Source organism: Hakea prostrata, chromosome 5 (assembly GCF_041222555.1).
Source record: "Hakea prostrata isolate BN-2017 chromosome 5, UWA_Hpros_2, whole genome shotgun sequence".
Lineage (NCBI taxonomy): Eukaryota > Viridiplantae > Streptophyta > Magnoliopsida > Proteales > Proteaceae > Hakea > Hakea prostrata.
The window spans coordinates 45,910,514-45,925,929 of NC_142604.1; positions in this window are offsets into that span (position 1 = coordinate 45,910,514).

Here is a 15,416-nt window from a genome sequence, read left to right on the forward strand (position 1 = left end):
ATTCACATATTTCATTCCACGTATTCAAGTTAACTAAATAATTAATTTTATGAATATGACCCTATAGATTTGAAATCTCTAGATATTTTAAATCTCCAAACTCATGTAACCAAATAGGCCTTTAATTATATAACTTTGAGAGTTACGAGAGGATTGTGGCCCGGGGGAGCTGACAACCCCTATGGGCCCTAGGGCAGCTCCGCTTCTGTATCAAATTCTATATTAAAAACGAGAACTTAAACAACATGGCTACAACGACATATCTTATATGCTTACAACAGTGTTCAAGAAAATATGAAGGGAAATGATGGCATAAAAAATGGATATTGCAAGATAAAAATGAAACTACATAGCACTGGTGTCATGGCTAAGGGGTGGAATAGCATTACACAACAAAATCTACAGCAAGCAAGGTGTTTGGGAGTGGTGCTGCAAGTGAAGGCGTCAAAGAGGCTGAAAGAAGTCTTTTGGCATCAACCTCTTAGGGGATGGGTGAAACTAAATATTGATGGGTGTTCAATGGAGATTCTTAGAAATGCTGGCTATGGTGATTTTTTTAGAAATGATAATATAAAAAAAAAATTCAATTATTTGCAAGATAAAAAGAGGTGGGAAAATAAATATGTGAAACCCATTTATAGCATGAGGATGAGAAGACAATAAATGAAAGGAAAAACTCTTGTAAAAAATTTTAAAATGTGGGTTATGTTATAAACAATATTTTTTAATGGATGTCCATTACCCCTAAAGAGATTATATCAAAATATGTTTCTAAATGAAAATATCAGCCACCCGAGCATGCAATCTTGGAGATTTACGTCCCCAAATTAAGTGTAGATCATACAAATGCATCATTCAATATCAAGATTATCTTATTGTGTGCAAAAATCATATATTTTATTTCTTTATAAACTCTGATATTTTATGATATTTTATATAAAAAAATATGATATTTTTACCATAAACATGTAATACACATTATTCAATACAGATTCGAATTCATCTTGTTTTAATTTTCTTTCTTATTTTTAATATGTCTTCTTCATTTTATAATAGGTATCACTTTTATCATTTTTTCTATCTTTACCCACCCCATGAAAGCAAAGAAACCATGATTTAGGATGTAATGAAAAAGTTTGTTTTTTTCCACCCTATTCAACTTTTTTTTCCCATTCTTTTTTCAAATTTTCAAACCCACAATCCCTAAAACGAATTAAAGTTGGGAAATGGATATAATCCTATGACGTAAAACAAAGAAATGAAAAAAAGTAAGTGGGAACCAATGGATCCTCTTGACTACTTTTCTTTTCTTTTTGAAAAAACCTACATTTTTAGCAAAAATTGGAAAGCCACTGCCCCAAAACTTCCCTAATTGGTAGAAACTAGAAAGTAGATAGACTCTATCACAATGACTAGACTATTGGTCGTGGTATGCATCTTCCTCTATTATGAGTGTTTGTAAGGGTCTTCCTTACTTTTTCCAATGGCCTCTCCATCAGGGGACAAAGAGGTCAGGAAGAGTGGAAGACCCCTATTTTACCAAATACATAGTTTATATGTATTCTTGTATTTCTTGCATTTCTTGTATTACATGTATTAATCAGTGAAGTCCATATTTCTACATGGTATCATTGAGCAGTTTTTTCCTTTTGAGTCGTTCCTGAGAGATTTTTTTCGTTTTGAGTCGATATGGCGTCTCTTGACTCTGCCGTTAGAGCGTCTTCTTCTTCTCCGGCTCCGCTGCCCTCTCTAGTCTCTCTCAATGTTGCTCCGTCACTTCCTCTTAAGCTGTCGCCGAGGAATTATCTGCTCTACCATGCTCAATTCATGCCTAGAAAAGATAACATATACCTTATCACTGAACTTCTTGTTCTTTCATAATTCATTTTCAATTACTCATACATGCTATTATGGGTGTAGTCATTGATGATCTGTTGAAAGCATGTCTTCCTCAACGAAAAAGAGAAAATTGCAGGGTTTGAATTAGAGATGCCAATAATTATGGAGAAGCATATTCAAGAGAAGAAATTTGGTTTCCACCATGATTTTTTTTTTTTTTTTTTTTTTTTGCATCTCTCCCAAAATAGATTTTAGGCCTATAAAGTAATTTTAAATCTGGATTTATTTTTTCTTTTGGCTTCAAAATGCACTAAATGCATCGAAACCTATCCTAGGAATGAATACTAAATATAATTTTTTTTTTTTGTAAACCAAATACTAAATATAATCTTCTTTTTTTTTTGGTAAACATTACTAAATATAATCACACACAAGAAAAATCGATTTCTAAGAACTGAGAGGCAATGGGATTTGCCTTCTGGCATACTCAAAAATCTATTTGCACACGGTTAAGTGGACCCCTTTGTAGATATTATCATTAATAAAAGTTTAATAAGATAGAGGAACAACTACAGGACTATGTTTCCCTAGTTTTGGGTTTGACCTGCTTGTTATATCGTAATTGGTTTGTTGTTAGTCAACTTGTTGACTAGTGGTTGGATCATCAACTCATGAGATCGACCAAGTGGATTGCGACAAATGGAGGATTGCTCAGGTGTGATTGACGAGCTTGATTGAGGCTAACCATGGGATTGCATGTTTCAAGGACAAGCTCTGGAGTCATGTCTGATAAATAAAAATAATAATCGCAAACCAATCGGGTCAAACCATGGTCAGTTCGATTTATTCCAGTCTGGACCAGAACAAGAAGTTAACCCAAAGATGCCTTAGGCACGAAAAAACTCAATGGTTATAGAAAGAAATGTGATCCCACCAGACTCGGGATGGGCAATTGTGCCTAAGAAAGAAACGACAACCAACTTCAATTAGGGGAATTAAACCCTACAATCGTACGGTTATAGATGAGATTCATGAGCTAATCCAATCGTCGGAAACAAGAGGTAATCATATATAAATCAAGGAATAGTATAAAGAGAATGTATCTGAATCGTTTCCCTCCATTATGTCTTTCAATTAAGCTCTGCAACTTGCTAGAGCTCTTTGGTGGTGCTCTTATTGATTTAACCATCGGAGGTGGCTTCTCGACCGACGAGTCAGCCCACATCTAACTCTTGTTTTGCAAGCCTTCGATGGTTGGACAATTTTCAGATGCATCATTTTTGGCGCTGTGTGTGGGAAAACGATTCTGAAAAGCAATGGTGGACACCAAATTGACACTTTTGAGAAATTAAAATCAAGTTCGTCCACCACCTCAAGGTGGAAATCCAATTCCTCCTGATGGAGATCAGTTGTTGACTTTGATTCATCTACTCTTGGATGGTTGGGATAATTCGTATCCCTCCATTCTGGTCGTCCAAGCGCCCACCTCTGTTTACTTCTTCTTCTTTTATCTCCTCGATCTCTCACTCAATTCCTCGAGATGAAGGCGCTACTTAAAACAATGGCGAGAGATTGGGAGCCTCGAGGAACCCCGAACAAGTATGATCAAGAAGACGTGTGAAGGCAGGCTCGAGGAGCATGAAGGAGGATTTCACCAGCGATAAGACGCTCCCCAAGAGGAGAAAGGAATTTGGCAGAAGGACAAGTTTTTTAGCAACCTCCCGAAAAGAACCCAAGGCGTCAAGAGAGAGAAGAGGCCGAAGGCTAACGTTTGGGAGTACGAAGAACAGGAGAGCTCCCCCGAAGGGACGATGTAGATGTGCAAGACCGGTCGCAAAATAGTCAAACGAGAACTCTTACGAGATTTGAAAGGGGTTCCGAACGCACTCAAATACGTCAAGAAACTCGGACGGGGGAAGTGTTTTCAAACACCTAGCGTTAGAGCAGTTCAAATCGATTGGAAAATGACGGATATAAACCAAAAGCTAGAACACAAAGGGGAAGAAGACAGGTGACATTTACTCGATTGCCAGGAAAACCCCGTTCGTTGATGCAATAGCCAGTACGAATTTCCCCACAAATTCATTTGATGGATGTGGAGACCCAGTGTCGCATCTAAGCTACTATTAGCAAACGATGGTGATGGCTGGGAATTCAGATGAAATCCTAACAGAGTGTTCAGATCATCACTTATGGGAGTGGCAAAAAATAGTTCTCGAACCTACCATCGGGAGAAATTGCGGGGTTTAATGAGTTTGCTCAGAAGTTCATCAGTCGGTTCCAAAGTGGCATACAAACAAAAAAGACTGAGAAGACTCTATTCACCATAAAATAAGCAAAGAATGAATCTATTTGAGATCACCTATAGAGGTTTAATAAGGCGATGATGGAGATCAAAAATCTCGATGAGCAAGTAGCATAAACAACTATTTTTATAGGAATTTCCAATAGACACCTCCTGGAATTGCTGCTAAAGGATATGCAAACCACATATGCCGAACTAGTCTAGAGGTGCCAGAAGCAAGCAGAGGTGACAAAAATCCTTAATGCCCAACAAGGTGAAGCAAAGATAACCAATAAAGAACAAAGGTTCTTGAGAAAGGGCAAGGTTCAAAGGGACAAAATAGTGATCGAGGAAACAAGGGAAGATCTAATTGGAGGCAGCAATTGCCCAATCAAGCTGAATACACGCCCCTGAATACCCGACGGTGATGATCAAGATGAAGAAACAATGCAAAGACTGGAGCCCACAGAGAAGTTAGAAAGGATTCAGTTAGATCCCTTCGAGGAGACAAAGGGAACCTTCATTGGTTCAGAACAACCAAAAGATTTCAAAAGAGACTTGAAGGAGTTCCTTCGGGAAAATATGGATGTGCTCGCATGGTCAACAATAGATATGCCAAGGATAAATCGGAGCATAGCCGAGCACCAGTTGTGGATCGACCCAAAGGCAAAACTAGTAGTTCAAATAGAAGGAATTTCTCGATCAAGAAGCATGAGGCGATATAGATTGAGGTTGACAAGCTGAAAGGGTCGGGATTTATCAAACCAATTGAATGTCTGACCTAGTTGGCCGATGTAGTAATGGTCAAGAAGGCAATTACAAGTGGCGAATGTGCACCAATTATATTGAATAAACAAAGCATGCCCAAAGGATTGTTATTCTTTGCCTCGAACTGACCTACTTATTGATGCTACGACAGGATATGAGACTTTAAGCTTTACGAATGCATACTTTGGATATAACCAAATCCTAATGCACAAGGATGATGAGAGATTCACGGCATTCGTGACTGATCGTGAGAACTATTACTACAAAGTGATTCTTTTCAGTTTAAATAATGCAGCGACAACCTATCAGAGGGTCGTGAACAAGATTTTTAAAGATTTATGCGGGAGAAACATGGAAACTTATGTCGACGACGTGCTTGTAAAAATCCTGGAATGATGGAGACCTATTTCCGACTTAGCAAAGGTGTTTGGTGTACTGCGCAAGGTCCAGATGCTCCTTAATCCAGAGAAGTGTGCTTTATGAGTATCCTCAGGTAAATTATTGGGATTTATGGTTTCACAATGTGGGATAGAAGCAAACCATGCTAAAATACAAGCTTTGATTGATATGGAACCACCAAAGACCGTTTGGTATGTACAATGCCTGAACAGACGAGTAACAACACTAAATAGATTCATAGCATAGTCAAGAGAAATGTGCCTACCATTCTTCAAGGCCCTGAAGACTCTTAAAGGCAATAAGGAAGCAAGGTGGACGGAAGAATGTCAAAAAGCTTTTGAAGATTTGAAGGCAATATTGGGAAGATTGCCCTTGTTATCCTGACTAGAGAAGGGTGAAAAGCTACAAATGTACTTGGCATCTTGGCCTTCGGCAGTAAGCACAATTCTAGTTCGGGAGCAAGAGAAGAAGCAATTGCCGATATATTATGTTAGTCATGTTTTTCTTGACGCTGAAACTACATACTCGGAGATTGAGAAGCAACCTCTAGCATTGATGATGGCCACGAGGAAGCTAAGGCTTTATTTCCAAGCTCATCCAATTGAGGTGCACCTAACTTCCCTCTAAAGAAGATACTCCATAAACTTGACCTTTTAAGACGAATGGTAGCATGGTCGGTAGAGCTAAGCAAATATCAGGTGGATTTTAAACCCCAAATAGCCATAAAGGTGCAAGCTTTGGTGAACTTTATGGTTGAAGCAAAACCCCCATGTCATAAACTACTGAACCCCTACATGGACGGCGGGTCGAGTTACAAACAAGGTGGAGGGGCTCTAAAGTTCGGGTTCGAGGCAAGTAACAATGAAGCCGAGTACGAGGCCTTTCTCGCAGGCCTTTGGTTGGTGAAAGCATTTGTTGTACTAGAGATAGCAATTTACACTAACTCTCAATTGATGGTGAATCAAATTCAAGGAGAGTTCAAGATAAAAGAGCCCTGACTAGCTAAATATCAAGAGATAATACAAATACTGATGAAAGAATTCAAGGAAGTCCAAATCTCCCAAATCTCCCAAATCTCAAGAAAGGAGAATGGAATGGCCGATAAATTGTCAACATTGGAAAATGTGAAATCAAAGACCCTGAAGCAGACAATATATATCGAGGAGATAAATTTCCCGAGTATGATAGCAAAAGAGGTAATGTATTTAGAAGAAGGAAGAAGTTGGATGGATCCATTCACAGAGTATCTTTGGGATGACCGACTACCTGCTGACCAAAAGGAGGCATGATCGGTAAGGATGAGAATGGCAAGATTCACTCTTCATAATGGGAGGCTTTATCGAAGGTCCTATATGAAGCCGTTAAAAAGGTGCTTGGGTCCTAAGCAGTCATAGAACGCACTAGCAGAATTGCATGAGGGTATTTGCGGAGCACACATGGGAGGATGAGCATTAGCATACAAAATCCTCAGACTTGAGCTATATTGGCCGAAGATGCAAGAGGATGCATTAGAATGTGTTTGTTAGTGTAAGAATTGCCAAATGCATTCGGTCATGTTAAGAAGGCTAGCAGTTCCTCTAACATCCATCCTTGACCTGATCCTATTCGCAATGTGGGGGATGGACTTAATGGGAAAATTCACCAAAGCTTTGGGAGGAAGGGACTATCTAGTGGTAGCTATTGATTATTTCACCAAATGGATCGAGGCCATCTCACTTGCTACAATCACTAAAAAAAGGATCGAGAAGTTTGTATTAGAATCCATAATACATCTGTTCGGACTCCCGAAGATCATCGTCATTGACCATAGGACGTAGTTGGTAACCCACAACTCAATCAGTTTTGTGGAAATTACATGATTGAGCATAGAATGTCCTTCGTGGCCTACCCGCAGAGCAACAAACAAGCTGAAGTGACCAACAAGACTTTGCTTGACGGAATCAAAAAGCATTTGGAGGCAAATAAACCATTATGGGTTGAGGAACTCTCGAATGTCTTGTGGGCTTATAGAACAAAGGTTCAGACCCCCACTGGGGAGATGCCATTTAGAATGACTTATGGGTCGGAGGCACTGGCCCTAATAGAAGTAATGGTTGGGATCCATAGAAAGAGAATTCAATGAGAAAATAAACGAAGGATTATTGGATAATGTGGAATTTTTTGACGAGGTTTGAGTGACGCTGTCACACCCCACCGGCTAGTATCAGTCCCACCCGATAACCCATGGGCCCGATAACCCGTGGGTGCGATCCACAGTACAAGATCCATGATTTACCCATCAATGATAATAAATACACATAATAATAAATCAAGAGCAAGAATAATTCAATAATTAAATGAAAATGGAAATACGTATCTCCAACTTCCAAAAAGGAATAAATCAAAGAAAAGAATAAGGTAATCGTGTCCAAAAAGGAATTTTAGTGGAAGCAGATAAAATCATAGTTTAAGTGTTCTTTTATTCTTTTGCAAGAGCGGTACACTTTTCCTCAAATTTCTCAATGAATGAAGTCATCCATCCTCTTTCATCCATTTATCAAAATGGCGGGTCACTTGGATTCTTTTACCATCAATGCGAGCTATAAGCGCACTCCAGGCACCTGCAGGTGGCCTTGTGTTGTGCAACACAATCTCCCACTGATGCCTCTAGAGTTTCTTCGCGATTCCCTTCTAGTCATATAGAATTTTTCTCAATCCAATATCGTCATATGAATAATTTAATAATAATCCACAAAAATGAATGAGTTCTGACGAACCCAGTAAGGCAACATATCTCATTTACACGTCAACAATATATATCATGGTAGTAACATATGAGAAATATGATATGCATAAGTATGGATGCATCTAATAGCTAACCATGCAAGTCTCTAGTATGAGGAATGCTTTAAGATATAACACCAGCCCTCCTCTAGGTAGGTCTAGTCACTCTAATCCCTCATGGACTGGTCACCTCTGTTGGGATCCTGGGCAAGGGGTATAGTCCTCATTAAACAATCATGGTTGGGGTTTAGGTCCACACTCTCACCACAACTATTGGCATGAGTACTAGCACATGTCAGGGATTCTAATCCAATGCAAGGTCATAGAATGACATACTACATGTGGTCCAGATACTTCCCTTATGGCACCAACCAACTCAATTCAGTATCCTTCTTCATCTAGGTATGAGAATCCTCATGGACTGATTACCTTTGTTGGACTCCATTCCCTAACCCAATGGTCATCCACATATTGTTAAGGCATATGCTCTCATGTCCCCTCACTACTCCCAAGCCGCTTATTGGATGTCCATGAGCCCAACCTTAACATATGCTTCCCTACCAATGCATGATCAATAGTGGACCATTGAGTCTCTGCATGGACTGTCTACTTCTGTAGGATGAAACAGAGTCACATCACCGTTATCACAAGTCATTCGGCTTCAATACTCCTGCCAAAAGGGTAGTAACATATAAGGGTTTCTAACAATGCAATCTAGACCTCCTATGTATGTAATCCAATAACCATGATAGTGCTGGGGGCATCAGAGAACAATGTCCCATACAATAATCCCTAATATCCCAAGCAAATGATACCTAGAAAGGTACCCTCAACTATAGCTACATCAACTCATCATTCGATATCACATAACAAATCATTTAATCATCACATAGTAACTTGTATACAACTAATCATCATTCACAACATATTACAATCAATAAATCATCTAAGCTAATGTAACAACAGTTATACAGTCACTTATGCATTTGAAGTTATACACAATTCATCACAATACATATTAATGCATACATTTATAAATGTAACCTTACCAGTCGAAGTGTAAAGATACTGGAGTGCAATCAAACCTCACAAACAACAAGTCTAGTAAACCTCAAAGATCACCTATAATAGGGTTACAAAGATACATTTAGAACAGAAGTCAAAAAAAGAGCAACAACCAAGCTGACAGGGCTTCTATGATAGTGTGACCCAGCCGGTTGCTTATGGTGGTTGGTTGGGTCAATCAACCGCCCTAAGCGGCCACCCCTCTTTCAGGCAAGCTCTCAAGTCCGAAATTCCAACTTTTGATCACCCATTGTCAATCTGTTTTTTGGATGATCCAAATTCAAATTTCATTCTTAACATGCTAGAGAGTCTATCTCAATCCAAAAACCACAAAGAAAAGATGTTTTGGATCCACTTCATCTGCTTCAATTAAATCAACCCTTAATCTGGATATGAGAACCCATCTTCAGGTATGATCTAATCGCGATCATCGATGGAAAGACCTAACCATCACAATTCACCACCTACAGAACTATGGAAGAAAGAAGACGCACTACCAATAAGGAGAAGTTAATAGGAAGAGTGTGTGATCAACTAACATCCAATCGATTCGCAAGACGAATCAAAGATCGAAGCTTCTTTGTGAATTGAGCGTTCTTCACCACCGGACATGTGTACTCTGCCTCCTAACCATCCACAATAATCTCCACGAATAAAATAATATGAAATTAAGTTGTAGATAGTTATTTATAAACAGCCGGAGCAAAATTAGGGTTTAACCCCGCATTTAGACTTGGTCGGTCGCTTGGGGTGGTTGGTTGGGTCAATCAACCGCCTTAAGCAACCACACCCTAATACTTTTCAGTACTTGGGCCCTTTGCTCAACTAGTTGATCCCTAACACTAACCTAACCTTAACCAACATGTGGGGGTATTCTTACCTTGATCACGGACATCTTCAAACTCAACTTGACTTTGACTAGAGATCCACTTTACCAGTTCATCAGGGTTTCTACTAGATCTCCTTTGGGTTCCTAGTATGGCTGGTTCTTCATTGGCAAAATCCAGATCCATGGGCTCAGGGTATGGATATGGGCTTAAATCCAGATAGTCCACAATTTATTTTGTTGGAACTTCAGGTACTCAAACCTGCAATACGGATCTTGGGTTAGAATTACAGGGGTTGTTACAGAGGTAGTAATTTGAATCCAGCAATATCACAGGAGCATATCAGCCTACTATAATGCACAAGTAAAGCATCAACAATATCGTCTAGGGGATCTAGTATTAAGAAATACGACCACCTCAAACCCTTAGCATCAGAAAAAATTAAATCCCTCTTGTGAATTTTTCTAAGGAAAGGCTTCAGTTCTTCTGAATAAGACCTTAGAACACTTCGAAAATTCTTGTGAATTTTTCTAAGGAAAGGCTTCGATTCTTCCGAATAAGACCTTAGAACACTTCGAAAATTCTTGTGACTTTCTCTAAGGGAAAGCTTTGGATTTGCCGAGCAACATTTAAAGTATCTTGTGGGTTTATCTAGAGGCCTTAAACTTTTTGATTGATTCTCGATTGAAGTTTTAGAAATAACTTGAGGCAAGTAGAAAAATACAAAGGTTAACACTAAGGAAGATTTTTACACTTAGAAGAGTTTGAAGAATTATCAAGATTAGGGAACATAGAAAATTATATGATCGATGGCCAGAGGGGCCAACCCTTTCCAAAAAAAAAAAAAAAAGAAGAAGAAGAAGAAGAAGAAGAAGAGAGATGGCAAATTTTTTAAATACCGAACGCAATCAGCACAAAGAGCAACAAGGAAGATTCAGGGGTCAGCAACAGTATTAGTAGGATCCAATGTTTGATTGGGGGCATAGTCGAGAAGATGGACATTCTCTCCAATGGTTTTAGGCTTGGGAGAAGCAAGGGGCTCATCACTTAAGTAATCTTCAATGTTCGAATGTGTTGGCAAGCGATCGGGCTTCTTGAGGGTCCACTGTGGGGATTCCAAATTCAACTACCCAAAAACTTCAGCGTTTCATGTGTCTTGATGAGGTTCAGTGTTGAACGAGGGGTTTTGCCTCAAAATGGACGTCCAGACCTCGTTTTGTCCATCAGGATAGGCTATGAGTTGTAATGGACCATTAGAGTGGCAAATGGCTTGCTCTTCAAATATTTATGAACACAAGCCTTCCAAACTTCAACTGAGTGTCCTTGGGGACCGGTGGGAGTAGTGGCTATAAGGCGATCTTGTAGATCATCCCGTTCCTTCACTAAGCTCTCAACTTTGGTGTCCGATGCTGTTAGAGAAGTTTGAAGCCTATTTACCTCTTGTTGGAGCTCCCCAATCCTTCCCGTAGCTACCTTCAAGTCATCCCCCACCTTTCAAAGTTTGGAGTTATCCTCTTGAAGCCGAGAGACTTCTTTCTCCTTTATCTTTATCTCCTCCTCGTGACGCTTTGACCAAAAGCTTAGTCGACCCACCTGTAACCAATGTGTGATTTTTCGTTCTAGTTCGCCGGTTCGCTAGCTGGTGAATTGGCAAAATCTCACCGAAATTTTGGCGACATTTCGCCCAAATATAGGCAAATTTCGACCACCATTTCGAGGGATATATATATTTTTTTCATTTTGGGCCAAATTTGGTGTCTACCCCAATTTGATGTCAATATTTATTTAGTAAATTTGAATTATTTTCTATAAATTCTTCCATTTAAATTCTCCTTCTTAGCCACATTTAACATGTTTCCTTCTGAGGCCTAAATCATTCAGACATAATTGGAAATATTACCCGTTGACCTTGAAGATTTCATTACAGGATCCCTTCATAATTTAAATTGTTTCCATAAATTCTTTCATGTATATACTCTTCCCTAACCACATTTGGCACGTTGACTTTTAAGGCCTAAATCACTTGAATATAATTGGTAAGATTGCTCATTAATCTTGAAGATTTTGCTATAAAATATCTTCCTAATTTGAATTATTTTCAATAATTATTCTACGTAGATTCTCCTCCCTAACCACATTTGGCACATTGCCTTTTGAGGCTTGAATCATTGGGAAATAATTGGTAAGATTGTCCATTGACCTCGAAGATTCCGCTATAGAATCGCGAGAGAAATTGTGAGAAATCTCCAAAATATCGAAAATTTGAAGATATATCATGAAATTCGGATATATTGGTTATTTCGCTGAAATTTTGGCGAATTTTGGACCATCTCAATTTCAGCCCCAATATTGTTTCGCCCACCACCGAGATGGCCGAAATTCGCCGAAATGTTGCACCATGCCTATAACATAGCCTCCATATGCCTATGAAAGTCGTTGGCAAGAACCCTATAACCAATAAAAGTCAAGAGTATAGAATCCAAAACATGATAGAAGTAAGGAAGATGAGTCAATGACCTTCCCTAATTGAAGAATTAACGAATTCTTCGTTGGGCATAGCGTTGAGAATCTCCCGATCAACAGGCATTTAAGCGTTTGTACCCCACTCTAGAGCCAAGTTAGGATCCTTGGAGATTTTATCCCTTCCTATTAGCTTCTATTGGAAAATGTCATGTCAGCATTTGCCACATCAGCCTCCATTGGTTTTGATGATAACAAATATGAATTACTAATGGCTATATTGAGTTATGTTGTTTTAGTTCAAGATGAGAACAAGTGGACCAAATCCAAGTGAAAGCCATATGCTCCTGCTCAACCCAAGATCATACCATGATTGACATGAAGACCATGCCAAGATTGACATGAAGTTGATCATAAAGAATGGAGTACAAGAAGACTCAAGAACCTCAATGATCAATACTTAGTTGGAATTAGGACTTAGGACACTCTCGCATACACGCATATGTAAATATATTGAAAATATGTAATTCATGTCACTAGACTGACATAGGACATAGTAGAAAGGTGTATGTGGCTTAGGTTTGACAAAAAAGTCTAAAAACCCAAGCCAAGTCCAAGTCCCAAACTAAGACAACAAAATTGTGCCAGACGGATGACCATCTAGTTTGCTGACAATAAAACTAAGTCACAAAATGCCAGATGGAATTCCATCTTCCGTCTGACTTCAAACCGACAATTGTCTGTAGTAGACGGTCGACTGTCTGGTATTACTTAGCCAATAACGGCTAGTTTATAACGGCTCTTTTCCAGACGGACAACTGTCTAACCAAACAAACGTCTGTTTGGGCTGAAAACAGGACAAAAATTATGTCCATTTTCTATCCGTTGGGGATTGGGTTTAGGCACTCAAATGTGCTCTATACAAGCCCAATTCACCTCATTTGAGAGGGTTGAACTCCACCCTTGATCAACTACTCCCCAAAGTGATCTCAAGCTCTCAAATCACAAAGAAGCAATTGTGCTTTGCCTCTCAACCTTGAAGAACAATACCAAGGTACTAAGTAAGCTTGTGAAAGTCAAGCTTGAGGTGATTGAAGGCATCGGTGGTGCATACATTTCCATTTGAGCATACAACTCACAAGAGGTGAAGTGTCACACCTCTTGTAAGGTAATACCATTCTCTTGTAAACTGTTTCAATTCTAGTCTAGGTAGATTAGAATTGGTCTTTGGGTGCTCTTGCTCGTTAACAAAGATTGATTAGGTGCTCTTGCCTGTAAACAAAGATTGTGAAGGGTGCTCTTGCCCTACTTGGTAAACAAAGATTGTAAAGGGTACTCTTGCCCCATAACAAAGATTATTGTAAGGGTTTGATCTCTACCCATTGTATTAAAAGAGAATCATTAGTGGAATACTCTCTTGAGGCCAAGAGAGGAGTGGACGTAGACTTGTATAGTCAAATCACTATAAATCATGTGTTGTGGTTGCTGGTAATTGTTTAATTCATTTGAATTTTCAATTTACATTGTATTTCCGCACAAACTGCAAAATTGGGACAATCCACTAGTTGTAACTGATTCACCCCCCTCTAGGTTGCACCAACAGTTTCTATGGGGGGAATGTATAAATCACCTTGCTCACCCCGAGACCTCTTCGAAACAGCATCATCAAGCAAATCTTGTTTCCTCTTCGCCATTTTAACATTGTCGTGTGTTGATTCAACGATGTCAATAGGAGCTTTCCTTTTCTCTGTTGTCTCTCGACTGGTCTTCAAGATGCCTTTCGAGGCATGAGAAGTAACCTTTGGGGGCTATCCTTCGGCTTCGGGCTCTTTTCTCTTTGCCCTAACCGCCTTGTCCACGACAGCTTTGGGCTCTTTTCTCTTTTCTCTTCGCCCTAATCGCCCTGTCCTTGGAAGCCACTGTCAGAGAAACAAAGAAAGTAGTTAGAAACCAATAAACAGTTCTAACATTTAAGAAACAATAAATGCTCGGGAGCTCACCACGGGTAAGACCCCACCATTGAAGCACATCCTCATACTCTATGGCGTGTCCATGAATCTCCCTATTTGCAGGAATGGATTCAATAATGCGAACAACGTCTTGATCGATGGAGGATAAAGGAAGGGGCTGGTTAACTTGGGTATAAGAATCCCGATTGTTCCAGGTAATCAGAATATTTAAGTCTTCAAGAGGCATTCGACAAAATAGAAACCAATGATGCCATCCCTTGTGGTTGGAAGGACAAGTACTATCTGCCACGATACCCCCTAACCATCCCAAACACCTTTTGGGTGTTTAGAAGAAAACCCAACCTGGGGGACTGGACTTGCTCAAGTAATAGAAATGAGAAAAAAGCAATAAGGAGGGAGAAATCCCTAACTCAAAAGATAAGTCTATGAAGTTGACTATGTGACGCGAGCTATTTGGTAGTAACATTATGGGACATGACTCCCAATGATTAAGGATGGTGACAAACAAGGGAGAGAAAAAGGGAAATCTAACCCTGCTCTTGAGATTGTCATGATAAACAGAGAATTCCTAGGGAGGATCAGAATTAACCCTTTCATTACGATCGAGAACTCGAAGGAGATAAGAGAAAGGGAATGAATAACGGTCAGAGATATTATCAAGCTCCGAAGGACGGCTGTGGGAAACAAAATGGCTAGGATCGTTAGAAGGCCTTTTAGAGGGTTGGGTACTACTGGCATCAGCCTTTGAGGGAGCCTTGTGCCTACTAGAACCAAAGGGTGAGGCAACAGTCCTACCCTCTGCCGAGTTTCCCCGGCTACCCTTGACGGGTGGACTAGTTAGAAGGACTAAACCATCGATCGGTAATTCTAATGTTTCTGTCTCCAGACAACTTTATGGAGGCAAAGGGGCTCGATTGATTGGCGGACTCTTCGACCTCGACCATACGATCGAAAGAGTCGTCATTGGAAGTTTTACCATCGCCCGTTGGAAAATAATTGGGAGGAATGTCTTCCTAAGAACTAAGGGGTGAAAGCCACACG